We start from the raw sequence: 13,264 nt of genomic DNA, 5'->3' as shown, positions 1-13,264 counted from the left end.
GTAAATTACAAAGCAGACACTGAGGGCTCTTCATCAATGTCACGGGTAGACTTCAGAAATTGATGCAAGTTGACTTTACTTTTCTTCTTCCCTTTTGTCTAATTTGAGGCAGGCTTGATAAATAACTTTCTAATAGCTTCCCTGGGAATCAGTTATTTGCAGGCACAAAAACAGTAACACCAAAATCAGTGATTGTTCCAAAATATCAGTTCTCTCTCCCTCAAAAAAATATTTAGAAGAAGTAAGTCTATTGAAATTGATTAAAAATTTTAAATATTATTTGGGCATAAGGGTGATTCTCTAAGGAATGAATATATAACATTTATAATTTAAGTGTTCTTTGTAATCTTATAAAAGGAATTTCAGATGATGAGACTGAGTTTAAAGTAAATGAGCTTATACAAATTTAAAACATGTCAAATTTACATGGAATGCAACTTAAAAGGAACAACTTTTTTTTTTTTTTGCAGGGTGCATAGTGGTTTTTTTTTGTTTTTGTTTTTTTTTTTGTATTAGGAAAATAGCTCTATTTTTCATCACAAGCCTCAGTTCTGAGAAAGTTTAAACAAAGAATGAAGAATCAACTGGAAAGAGAGATATTCCTGGCTCTAATACATTGTACATTGATTTATTTTAAGCAAAGAAAAATGTAAATATAGAGATTTTCTAATCTATTTAACAGCATGTTTTCCCTCATTCAAATGCAAATGATCTCCATATGTTCTGACTTCGCACTCGTAATAAAAATTATGATAGCTTAGTGACCCTACCAGTGGGCCTGATTCACTAATTTCAGAAGCTAGGAGAAAAGCAGGAGCATGTAGTAGAGCGCTTCTGATCCTCTGTAATCGGTCATGTCAATAGAACGCACCTGGTGTATCACCTACTAACTGACTCCTCTTCTGACTTTCAGTGCAAGGCCCAGCACTCCATCACAAGCCTACATGAGATAACAGAAAATGACAGAGGCAAACAAAACTCTTGTTTCAAGATGAGAAGTGCTGAAATGCTAGAGACAACATTCTTAGGTGTCCCTAACACAGAATCGCTCCCACGGTTTCATTGTTGTTATTTTGTTCAACAGTATTTACCAAGTTCTTTAGGCCTTGGGGAAGCTCTGTCTGCTTTGATTGAGACTTCATGCAAGAATTGCTCTGCCAAAAGATATAACCATATGACTAGTAGCTCCTATAGAATATTTTCTAATAGGGGACAGTCCGCTTTCAGATCTAGTGTTTTTATTTTTTCATACAAAAAAAAATCTTAAATATATTTATAGCTTATCTTCTGACTTTTGGAACTTCATTTACATAACATTTAAACCAATCAGCAGGTGAATAAAAATATAAATTTTTTATAGATATTAGGAAGAATGTCAACAAAACACTTAACAGGGCTTTGTTTAGAACAAAAAAGGCAATGGCATTCATTTGGCATTTCTTCTAACAACGTCCTTGTAGAACAGCACAAGCCTCAGAGGTCAAATGGAGCCAGAAGACCGAATTTCTAGTCCTGATTCTCCTCTTTATTAGCTGACTCAGCTTGGGAACATCATTAAAACTTCCTGAAACTTAGAATTTCAATACCCACACCTTGTCTAGTTCATGAAGTAAGGACCAAGGGAATAATATGCTCCAGATTATTTTTTAAAACTTTAGAGAATGATACACATGTAAAACCTATCAGGACAGCTTGGTCAATATAAGGTTATAATATAATACAAACTTCTATACTTATAAGTTTTTTAAAAGTTGAGATCTTCTCTATTTTCCTGAAGGTACTTAGTTAGGGGAGAAAAGAAAGAAGAATTATAGAGATTTAATCTTAACATCTAAGTAATAATTATGTTGGAATTCAGGTATCAGATGTGCCTAAGGATCACAGAGTGGTCAAAGAAAGAACGAGTAGAAATAAACAAGCATGACACAGAAAAATGAGCCAGGGCTTAGGACAAGTGGTTCCTTTGGCAGAGGGACACATCTCTGGCCCAGGTTCACACACTCACCCCTAAGTCTGAGGGAAAAGGGGTAATATAATTACAGATAAAACCTTGTGATGTTTCTTTACTAAACACAAAGTGTCACTGTGGCTTCAAATGTAACAGGCAGTGGCATGAGTGCATCAAAACCAAACATGCACCATTTGCAGACATCAAAACCAGAACAAGCACACTGGTGCCCTAACCCGGGGTAACAAACTCCTCCACAGATATGAAAATGAGAATCCAGGACAGGAAGAGTGGAAAATGGAATTTTTTTTTTATTCTGGGGGGTCCAGGAATAATAGGAGAGAAGATACTTGCAGAGGGTACTATTTGGGTAGGAGCAGAGCCAGAAAAATTGGCTCTCTTAACTACTATAGCCTAAATTTTACTCTCATGCAAATAGGCTTTAAGAATGTTGCCAATAAATAGAAACATTAAATAAAGAAGAAACATTTGGAAGATACAGTATATGTCTGCCCCAAAGGTATTATTTATTACTTATAAGAGTAAACACAGCCAGTGCTACATATCATATATTATTCCTAATAAACACTCAAAATAACTTTTAACAAAATATTTTATGATTAATTTACTAATCTGACTCTAACATCTAATATTTAATGCTTACTTACTAAGAGCCAAAGATTGTGTTAAATGTTTTCTTATGAAGGGCACCTGGGTGGCTTAGTCAGTCAAGATCTTGACTCTTGGCTCAGGTCATTATCTCAGGCCCACGGCATCAAGCCTCCGACCAGCTCCTCGCTCAGCATGGAGTGTGAGTCTCTACTCTCTAGCCCTCCCCACACTCACATTCTCTCTCTATCTCTCACAAATAAATAAATAAATCTTTAAATGCTTTCACATAGATTATATTATTTAGGTCTCCCAACAAATCTACAAAGTGCTTTTACCCTCCCAATAATGCTATTTCACAGTTGAATAAGTAAGGCCTGGAGAGCTTCAGTAACTTTGCCTAGGTCAAACAGCCAGTGAAGGAGCCCAGGTCCAGAGAGTAGTAGCAGTCTGACTCATGCTGCACACCAGAATGAAGACATGGCAAGCTTTACTCCACACAGCTAGGGGGTGAAGACAAGTAAGTAAGGTCTGCCGGATTACTGTGCCAGGAAGACATCTACAGCTAGAACAAGTCCACGGATGCTGGATAAGGTCAGGTGCACACCAGGTATATTCTATGCCATATTTATTGGCTCCAGCTACATTTTGCAATTTATATCTAAATAAAACTCTATGAAAAAATAAATAAATAAATAAAACTCTATGGAGCTAAAAACATTATTCTTGGAATAAGATCTGAGGACAAAACCCAAACTTTGCTTTTTAACCAGTACGTAAACTTTAAAAGTGACAACCCTTCTGAAACGGTTTATTAATACGCAAAAGAGGAGATGAGGAGTAATGATGATCATTACTTTGATGAACTGTTATAAGATTTAAGTGAAATAATAGGGCTGAAGCAGTTAGGAAAATCCTAGCAGCATAGTCGGTGATAAAAGTGGCAACACACTGTTTCATCACGTACAGCTGTTTCTTGTCAGAAAATAAAAATTGTATAATACCAAGTGACTTAAAGCATTCACTGTAAAAAGTATTCTATGTTGTTTTAATGTAATAGGTAGCCACTAACTCTTATCAAGAACTGGCAATGCTCATACTTGCTTATATACAAAATATATAATATTAACAATTTCAACAAAGAGCAATGACATGTATAGAAGTAATCAAAACATGTATAGAAGTAATCAAAATATAAATGTATATGTATAGAAATAATCAAATATGTATAGAAGTATATGTATAGAACACGTATAAAAGTAATCAAAATATGGGCAGCCCGGGTGGCTCAGCGGTTTAGCGTCACCCTCAGCCCAGGTTGTGATCCTGGAGACCCGGGATTGAGTCCTACGTCAGCTCCCTGCATGGAGACTGCTTCTCCTTCTGCCTCTCTCTGTGTCTCTCATAAATAAATAAATAAAATCTTTTAAAAAATAATCAAAATATAAATTACAACATAAAGTATACCCATGAGGGACAGCTGTGGGCAGAAGAAAGTAAAAAGAACTTGGAAAAGGAAATGATAGATTCAGATCTTTTTCATTTTTTTGTTTCAGTCTTATCAGTAGAGTTTATAATGTCCAATTTGAAAAAAATCATGCAAGTCTATTAATTTTCAAGTATTTTTGATAATCAGAGTAGTTGGACCATGGATGAATAGATCATTGCTACACCCAATTTAGTGACAAATTTCAATATCTCTTTTTTTAAAGATTTTATTTATTCATGAGTGACAGAGAGAGAGGCAGAGACATAGGCAGACAGAGAAGCAGACTCCCTGGGGAAAGCCCGATGTGGGACTGCATCCCAGGACAGACACTCACCCACTGAGCCACCCATGAGTCCCAAATTTCAATCTCTAATGTCTGGATTTCATTCTACTACCTTGCCTTTTGGTTCTCCTGAACTTGAATCAACAATCTAAAGTAATACAATGCTCAAGAAGCAAGGCACCAGGAGTGAGAAAGAATAGAGAAAAAAGATGAAGGAGGGAGAGAAAGGAAGGAGGAGAAGAAGGGTGGAAAAGGTGAAGAGAGGAATAGGGGGAAGGGGAAAGAGAAACAGGGAGAAAAGGGTAGTTGTGAGGCAAAGAGGGAAGGAAGGAGAAAATAGTCTGGAAACTTCATACATTAAATAATCAGGTTTAATAATAATCAGAACAAGAAATGATCACTAAGGGGCACCTGGGTGGCTCAGTCAGTTAAGTGTCTGACTTAGGCTCAGGTCATAAGCTCAGGGTCCTGGGATCAAGCCCCAAGACAGGCTCTACTCTCAGTGGGGAGTCTGCTTCTCTCTCTTCCCTTGCCCCTACTTGTGCTCTCTCTCAAATAAATAAATATAATCTTTAAAAAAAAAATTACCGCTAAGCTTACTGTCCCTAGAAATCCCTATTGGGAGGCTACTCTAGTCCAGCAGTTCTCTAAGTGTCATCCACAGACTATCAGCATCATCTGAGAACTTGTTAGCAATACAGATTATGAGGCCCCACCCAAACAGTACATCAGAAACTCTAAGGGTGGAGCCCAGCAATTTGTGCTTTAAAAAGTCCTCCAGGTGACCTTCACGCACACTAACCCCTAAAACTGTATTCGTTTTTGCTTTTCTAATGAATTCCAAGATCAAGCTTTTTAAACATTCGCAGTCTTTAATACTCCATATTTAAGCAACTAATCCTACATTCTATCAAGGTTCAAAAATATCCTATAATCCATTCTAAAGCTTGAAATTTCACAGCTGTTATATATGGGGAGTATGTGATACTCTAAGCTCCCACATAATCTATTTCTATCTAGGAAGTCATGAAACAGTTTTAGATTCCAAAGTAGCAGAAATGACCAGAGCTTAGAGAAATTGCTATAGGGGTAGAAGGATATAAGATCTTGCTAATAACACAGAATTTGAGGTACTTCTTCAACATATGGATTAATATGGCAAGAAAAACAGGCAATCCGTAGGACTATATAGCAGTCTAATTAATGTGTATGTCATTTCAGTACTAAGAACACTTATAGCTCTTTTGTTAAACTGCAAAAGTCTCTTCTATTAGTAAATTTCTCCACCCTCAAACCTATTCCAAAGATAATATTCTGATCAGAGGCACATTTTCTATGTACTATAAAATACAAGAAGGAATAGAACAAATACTATAAAATAAAAATAGTGATTCAAAGATGGATCTCTAGCTACATTTAGTAAGCCACAAAAACAAAAAAGAAGACCAATAGCAAGCAGTAGAGCCACATGGGATAGAATTTAAGTGGTAGACTAAACATACACATCTCTTCTCCTATCCCAAATCTCACTGAAATTAGGAAAAACCATATTTTATAAGTTCATACCAACGTTGTTGGAAAATTTTTATCTATAAATAATAAGAAATTTGGGGAGGGGGAACAATCTTTAAAGTAGATGGATCAACTAATGAAGAAACAGAGGAAATCAAAGCCCAAACTTATACAGGAAAAATATACTATAAGAAAGATCATGAGGTGCCTGGGTAGCTCAGCTGGTTAAGAGTCTGCCTTAGGCTCAGGTCATGATCCCAGAGTGCTGGGATTGAGCCCCATATTGGGTTCCTATTCTGGGCAGGGGAGGGTCTGCTTCTCCCTTTCCCTCTGCCCCTCCTCCCTGCTTGTGTTCTCTCTCTCTGTCTCATATAAATAAATAAAATCTTTTAAAAAAGAAAGATCAAATCTCTTTAAGGAAACTCCAGATAAAGCTCTACAAGAAACATGCCACTCCCAGAGTCAACCAATCCACAGACTCAAGAAGCAATAACAAGGATAATTATGAAAGGACCACTGTATGAACAGCTGGCAGAGTTTGATGCCTTCTCCCATGCCTTTGTTTATTCTGTGACTAGCAGCCACAGAATTCATCACTAGAATTAAGTCCTGAAACCCACTTTCTAAATAAAGTTAACCATCTGCCTTGAGAAGGCTCCTAGCCAGAATATAGAGAGAACCACCATAGAGCTTCAGACATTCAGAAGCTCCTAAAGACAACAGAGGAGAAATAAAGAAAAGAACTATCTGATGCCAACATTCACAGGAAAGCAAAACCTTCATGCAATCCTTACATATACTGCATCATGCAACAAGTATTTCCTCCTCACCCACTAGATAACATAGTTCAGCGTCCCTGGAGATACCCTGATGAAAAAGCAGTCAAGTTCCCACCCTAGTTATGTTTCCATTCTAGTAAGGAAGAACAAAAACAAACCAGCCAACCTATACCAATCACCAGGCAGTGTTATGTGCTATGAAACAAACAAACAAAAAATAACAGGGAAGGAAAAGCAGAAAATGAATGACAGTGGATTATAATTACATAAAGAGTAATTCTTTTCTTTGGATGGAGACCCAATTAAAGTGATACCTAAAGAGAAAGTTTGAGGCTGAGGAAACAGAAAGTACAAGAGCCCTGACATGGGAACTTAATTTCTAAACACAAGAAGGCTGGTATGAACGGAACACAAGGGTCAAAAACAAAAATGATAGAAAACAAACTCAGAAAAGTAAACAAGAGTTTGACAATGTAAGACCATTCTGGTTAGGCTAAAGAGTTTGGATTTTATTGTCAGTATATTAGAAAGCCACTAGAAAAGTTTTGTGTTATTTTGTAAGAAGTGATATGACTTTATTTATGTTCTAAAAAATTCTCTGAGGCTGCTGAGTAGTTAATAAACAGAGTGCAGAGAATGGAAGCCAGGAGACCATATTGGAGGTGCTCCCCTAGAACAGGTGAAAGATGATGGTGACCTGGATTGGGGATGTAACTGGGGAGCAGTGAGAGGTGGTCAAATACCTTGTGTGAAGGTAGAGATAGAAGTTGCAGAACTGCTCCTGCACTGGGTGTAGAATGTAGGAGGAAGGGAGGATACAAGGATGAATCTGAGGTTGACATGAGTAACAGAGTGAATCGTATCATCACTTCTGATATGGGGGCTCTAGGAAGGAAGCAGACCTGCCCTGTGGCAGGAGTTCAGTTTGGGATTTGTTCTGAGTGAGAGGCCTATTAGACATCTGAGTTGAAGGTACTGAGTAGGCAGCTGGATTCATGAGACTGAAGTTAAAAGCAGAAGCGCTGGATGGAGAGTTCTGACCCCAGGAAATTCTAAAAAGGAGCACTGATGTTAGAAAAGTAGAGCATTTAGGCACTCCCAAACCCAGAAAGCATGCTTTTTGTATGCATCACCTGGCTAAATCTCCTGCTCTTTCTCTTCAACCACGAGAGGCAGGTTCATAAATAGAAATATTAAAAGAATAAAACCAAAGTGCTATTTAGACCCTAATGACAAATATAAACATAAAACCAAATACCAACAAATACATGAGGAATAATAACAGCAAGAAAGTGAGGCAAGCAAACATATTACTCAAAATAGACTAATTGTTGAAAGACATAACATAGAACTATTAATGGCTTAGTAAAGTTTATTTTTCCCATACATCACAGTCCATTGCAGGCTGGTAGGAGGTGAGATAGAAATGGAGATTTTTGTCCACAGTCATTCAGAGATCCAGTATCCTATATCTAGCAGCTCTGCCAACCTGTATGACTCAGAGTCTTCCACTGGATTCTTTGTATCCTGCCAGCAATCAAGTGATGAGAACATGGAGAAGGCACGCTGTCTCTTCTTCACATCCTCCCTGGAGAGTATTTTAGGAGCAAGGCCCAGAAATGATATAAATGACTTTTCTCTCATTTTACTGGCCAAAATCCAGTATGGCCTATTTAACTACAGGGGAGGCTGAAGTAAAAGAAGTGAAATGGGGTTTCAAGATGCATGACTTACCTCTGCCACACCAACCCAACAGCAGAAAAAAACAGTTCTCAAATAAATAAAAGAAGTAGAAAAAATTTTTGAAATTGAAATAATTAACTATCTTAAGGGATTTAATAAGATCCCACAATCCATAGGAAAAAGTAATCAGTATATATTAAAAAGAAAAAAAGAAATATTAAAAACATAATCACTCTAGGAGCGCCTGGGTGGGTCAGTCAGTGAAGCATCTGCCTTCAGCTCAGGTTATGATCTCAGGTCCTGGGATTGACCCCCACATTGGGCTTCCTGCTTAGCAGTGAGTCTGCAGCTCCCTCTCCCTCTGTGGTCTCTCTCAAGTATAATAAATAAATAAGTAAACATATTTAATAATAAAATATATAATCACTCTAAAGTAAAAAAATTATAAATAGGATAAGTAATAGAGAGTGACTGGTAAAGACTTCATGAGGTATAATTTCGGTCCTTGAGGTTTTCCCAGATTACAGAACAAACAGATAAATAGGTGAAGAGTATAAAAAAAAAGAGTTAAGATAGAGAATGTAAATAGGAATTTCAACATAGTCTATTAAGATATTAGAGTACAAAATGTAATGGATAAGAGGAAATAATCCAACAAGAGAACAGGTATATTTTCAAGCTAAAGGAAAAGGCATACATCTTTAGATTGAAAATTCCCCTTGACCACAGAAGATTAACATAACCTTCCCTTGGATACATTGTGATTAAATATAAGAACTCCAAGAATGAGCAAATTTTTTTTTCAAATTTTTATTTATTTATGATAGTCACAGAGAGAGAGAGAGAGAGAGAGAGGCAGAGACACAGGCAGAGGGAGAAGCAGGCTCCATGCACCGGGAGCCCGACGTGGGATTCGATCCCGGGTCTCCAGGATCACGCCCTGGGCCAAAGGCAGGTGCCAAACCGTTGCGCCACCCAGGGATCCCGAATGAGCAAATTTTTAAATATTTCAGAGATAAAAACAAGTACTTACCAATAAAAGGGAATTAGATTGTTATTGATATCTTATCTCTAAGGAGATTTGCTAAAACAAATGTCATCACAGGACCACAGAGAAACATCTAAAATTCTAAAATCTTAAGCCTATCAAACTATCATTCAAATATAAAGATAAATAAATTTTTGCATATCTAATTGCTCATAAATTTAATACCTATAGGCATTTCCAGAAAACTAATGCACCAAAACAAAAGTAAAAATAACTCAGAGACATGGGCAACATGAAATAGCAGGAAGCAAAGAAAACAGATGACTTCTGTTTACACCTAAAAAGTATGTGTTGCAAAATTTGAAAATGGCAATCTGGATGTAACATCCAGTTATTTATAAGGAGATGATATAGAAAGGGAAAGTTTCCTAAGGGTGAAATTTTGTGCAAGGGGATGTATTAGTATTAACTAAGTACGTCTAGACATTGATATAAAATATGAATACATATGTTTTCCAAAACTTTAAGGGTTACCCTGGAAAATAATAACAAGAAGTGAATTTTGAAATTCAGTGAAGGAAAAAAGATGAAACAACAATACCAACACAAAGATCTCAATCAATTTTAAAAAGGGAAAAAAAATGATAATATGGAAAATATGAAGAAAATCAAGGAAAAAAGTATAAAAATAAAAACAATTAAACTGACAGAAATAATAAGTAAATATATAATAAGTAAATATACCAATTATGAATTACAACAAACATGAATGGGCTAAATTGTCTCCTACACTTATTATATCTTAAAAATTAGATTCTTTGATGGAAGCTATAGACTCTCTGCAAGATAAACAATTGAAACTAAATACAAAATGTGAAATTCAAAGCTAGAAAAACATTTTCCAGATGTAAGCTTACATAAAGCATGCAAGTATGTCATTATTAACATCAGAAAAAACATATATACACATATAGATATGAAATGCAACTTGAAGTTAATCATGTATAAGAAATCATAACATTGAAAATAAAAAATATTTTCTAAATGGTACATGCATCAAAGAGAAAATAAATATTGAAATTACATACCACTAGAAATGAAAGTAACTTTACTTACCAAAATCTGTGAAATTTGGCCAAAGATGCATTTGAAACAAATAAGTAGATACACAGCCATACATAGTAGACTAAGAAAATAAGTCAACTAAGTAGTCATCTCAAGAAACCACACACGTGTGAAGAAATAATAAAGACATAAAGCAGATATTCACCAATTAAAAAGATCATTAGACTTTAATAAATTAAAAGTTCTCTGGAAAGAACACTAAAATATACAAATTTCTGAAAAATTTAAAGAACAAAGAGAAGCTAGAAAATGATAATAAAAGAATTCTTTTTATTAAGAGATAATAACTATGGATGTGAATGATGCAGGCTCAAAAGGATAGAACTCATTGTGAGGACTAAATAAGGTAGTAAATAAAAATAAAAATATAAGTTTATAAAATAAGTTTATAATTTAGTAACCAAATAAATTTAAATAAGTAATTAATCATTAAGTAAATAATGAATGAATGAATGTTAGCACTAAATATATTAATACGTATGAAGGGTTCAATCAGCACCTGGCACACAGCAATGCTACAAAAGTGTTTGCTATCATTATGACTTCATTTCTCTCAAGCAGCTTTGTGGAGAAAATATTAGTGATATGAGTGGAAATGAGGCATTAATTAGGATGCTACTTTAACAATTCATGGAAAAATGACGATTGCTTGGATTACAGGGATAGAAGCAGAGGTGATGAGAAATGGCTAAATTTTATGTAGAGTTTGAAAATGAAACTGAAAGGATTCACTGAGAAACTCTATGTGGGATGTGAGATAAATAGGCAGGTCAGGGATGAATACAAGTTTTCAGGCCCAAGCAGGTGAATAAGTGAAATTGTTATTCACTGAGATCAGGGAAATCTAGAGACGGATCTTAAATATATTAAATTTGAGAATCCTATTGGAAATCCAAATGAAGATCTGACTGATTTTTACCTCACTGTAAACTGTTAGGAATGTGTTAGGAATGGTTTGTATGTGCTTGCAACACATACGGATGAAGACTTGAATGATTTGAATTTGGTAAGCAAGATGGCTTATAACCAGTATTCAAGTAACTGTCAGGATGCTTTTTGAGCAGAGGCCATTCTGTGCCCGTGACTAACCTGGGTTAGGTTTCTCATTGCCCTGATCAAATACTAGGATTGGTACATGTATACAACCCTCTGAGGTCTTTAGTTGGCTTGGATGTTACACCAACAGTAAGGAGTGCTATATTATCTCAATACTTTTGTTTCCTCTGCCATTAAACAAATCTTACATCCTTTCATTGTGTTTGCTTCTTTCTGTCTCATCATCCTAACCATAAACCTATATGCATGTATCTATACATAGAAAAAGTGCAGAAAGGAATATAGCCATGCCATAAACAGGTAAGGATATAATTGAGGAAGATGTGATGAGAGTCTCTCTTAATTTTTCTCTATATAATTCTTTAATATTTGGCTTTCCCCCTATGTTTTACCACTTAAAAGATTGCTGTGCCATCAACAAAACTGTAATGTCAATTTTAAATGGTTAGAATATAAACCAAAATGTTAAAGTAAATCATATTTACTTCTAAGAGGTAAGATTATTTCTTATCCATATCTTAAAAATATTCTAGAATAAATATCATTAGTGTTATCATTATGTAAAAGAAAGAACATTTGAATGCAAGGATAAGAATCAGGAAACATAAGTCCAGATATTACTTCTGATCCGACCCAGTAATATGGAAGCCAATCTTGGCCTCTGCTGCTTTGTTTACAAAATAAGGAGTTTAAATGATCTTAGACCTCCATTAAAGTTTCATGTACTATGACTTCTTTCTCCTCCTTACTTAGAAAAATGAGCTAATGGTTTGCAAACTCTCTAAAACGAGGATCTTAAAAAAGAGAGAGAATTTTGTTCTCTATCAGTTAAAGCCACAACTATTTTTTGAATTAAGAGTATGAACGTTTAGTGTTTATTCTTTTCTCTTTCTCCCTCCATCCCTCTGCCTCCTTCTTTTCTTCCCATAAATACTTATTTGAGCACTTATTTGAATCAGGCACTGTGATAGCTTGAGAAAATAAAACAAAAATTGATAAGAATACCACAAACTCTGCCTGCATTAAACTCAGTGTTCAGTAAGCACTAAAGAGAAATTACAATAAAATGTGATTTAAAAACCAAAACAATCACCACCACCGAAAAAAATTCCTATTATTCATGTAAGGGTCACGTTCAATAGTTAAACCTCAATATGCTCAAGAAGCACAATGAAGCCTAGAGGACAAAAAAAAGAAGGCCATAGATGAACGCAAATGTTTTTGCCACGTTAGAAGAAAATTAGAGAAAGCTAAGAATTCTTCCAGGCCCCCCAGGTTGCCGTTTCCTGAGTCTACTCAGGATGAGGCTGGCATTTTGACTGTGATAACAAGCTTGACAAAGTATTTCCCCTTTAAATGTGGTAGTTTTCCTTGAAGATACAACCCAAAGTTGTGTTCGATATATTCTACACACAGTTTTACAGAACCATAGCCAACACTTGTACTCAAGGCTCTAAAAATTACTAAACCGTTTACAAAAGAAAATAAAACAGCAACAAACAACTGAACAAAAGTTCAGTTCAGAAGACCATTACACATTGATAGCAGACATCTTTACATGCACATTGATGGGTTGGTCTTAGCAGAAAGCAAGATCACATAGTTACAGCCTACATTTTACCACTTAATTTATTGAACTGAAATAAGTAAAGTCCTTTATTAATGTCTCTGACAATCAAAGGTGTTAGTTATTATGTTTTATAATATGATTAATGGTCAATGTATGTTTTCATTAAAATTAAAGAGATTTCTTTTCCCTAGCAATTAGCAAAAATGAGAGGATATTAGTTTG

The 13,264-nt window shown here is 35.5% G+C and overlaps 1 protein-coding gene across 7 annotated transcripts in view; it reads right to left on the bottom strand.

Moving 5' to 3' along the window:
* Window positions 1-13,264, bottom strand: part of NRG1 (neuregulin 1) — a 1,074,255-nt gene that overhangs the window by 872,989 nt on the left and 188,002 nt on the right. The gene's annotated exons all lie outside the window — the stretch shown is intronic.

This window comes from Canis lupus, chromosome 15 (assembly GCF_048164855.1).
Source record: "Canis lupus baileyi chromosome 15, mCanLup2.hap1, whole genome shotgun sequence".
Classification (NCBI taxonomy): Eukaryota; Metazoa; Chordata; class Mammalia; order Carnivora; family Canidae; genus Canis; species Canis lupus.
Note: the sequence above shows the minus strand (reverse complement) of the source record. Positions and strands in the feature narration are given on the sequence as shown.